This window comes from Nicotiana attenuata, unplaced genomic scaffold (genome assembly GCF_001879085.1).
Source record: "Nicotiana attenuata strain UT unplaced genomic scaffold, NIATTr2, whole genome shotgun sequence".
Classification (NCBI taxonomy): Eukaryota; Viridiplantae; Streptophyta; class Magnoliopsida; order Solanales; family Solanaceae; genus Nicotiana; species Nicotiana attenuata.
The window spans coordinates 6,254-7,324 of NW_017676551.1; positions in this window are offsets into that span (position 1 = coordinate 6,254).

Sequence of the window (1,071 nt, forward strand, 5' to 3'; positions counted from 1 at the left end):
TTCCATGCGCCTCGTGAATTTACACTGCTGGTGCTCAGTTGCAGCCATCCACATTAAGTCATGCAACGCCTTGTCAGGAAATTTCTTCTGGAAATTGGCCTTCAGGTGCCTCACACAGTAACGGTGGTATGCATATGGTTCCTGCCATTCAGGCAAGTGACGTACAGAACTTAAAATACCACCATGCCGATCAGATATTAGACAAACACCTGAACGCTGTTTGACAACGTGCTGCTTCAAGTGGTTCAAGAACTGCGTCCACGTCTCTTCACTTTCATTGGCACAAATGGCAAAAGCTAGTGGAAATATTTGTCCGTTGGCATCTACAGCAACTGCAATCAAAAGCTTAATATCATACTTTCCATAGACATGAGTACCGTCTATGGAAATTACAGGACGGCAATGCACAAAACCATCAATTGCTGGTTTAAATGACCAAAATACATAGTTGAATATATATTTCGGTTTGTCCGGACTTCGCTCACTCCTCCATTCAACAACAGTCCCAGGGTTAAAGTGTTGCAGTGCAGCCATGTACCTGGGCAAATTTGAAAAAGACTTATCCCAGTCGCCATAAATAAGTTCAAAGGCACGTTTGCGACCGAGATATGCCTTTCTTTTGGTTATAGTACAACCATACTCCTGGTGGATGGCTGTAATACACTCTTTAATCTTGAACCTAATGGACACTTCCAAAAATGGAATCAAGACAAGGGAAATCAAGTCCACATCCAAGTTGAAGTGATTCTTATTGAATGTGTCCATTTCACATCTGTGCTCGCTAATAAATTTACCCACTTTCCACAAACCTGATTTCTTCTTTGTGGCACGCAACATCCAGTGACAACCCATAAACCACCTACGGCATACAGCCTTGTATTTCTACGTAGTTGACTCACTTACCGTCATCTCACGACACTCCCTTATACTGTAGATTTTTACAGCCCTAACTAGGCGAGCTTTATCGGGGAAATACATGCCCTTTGTAAGAACAGCTGGTCTAGATTCATCCCACATCACTGACCGTAATTCATCATCATCCCTTGTTAGGGGCATCAACGTTAGGCATGC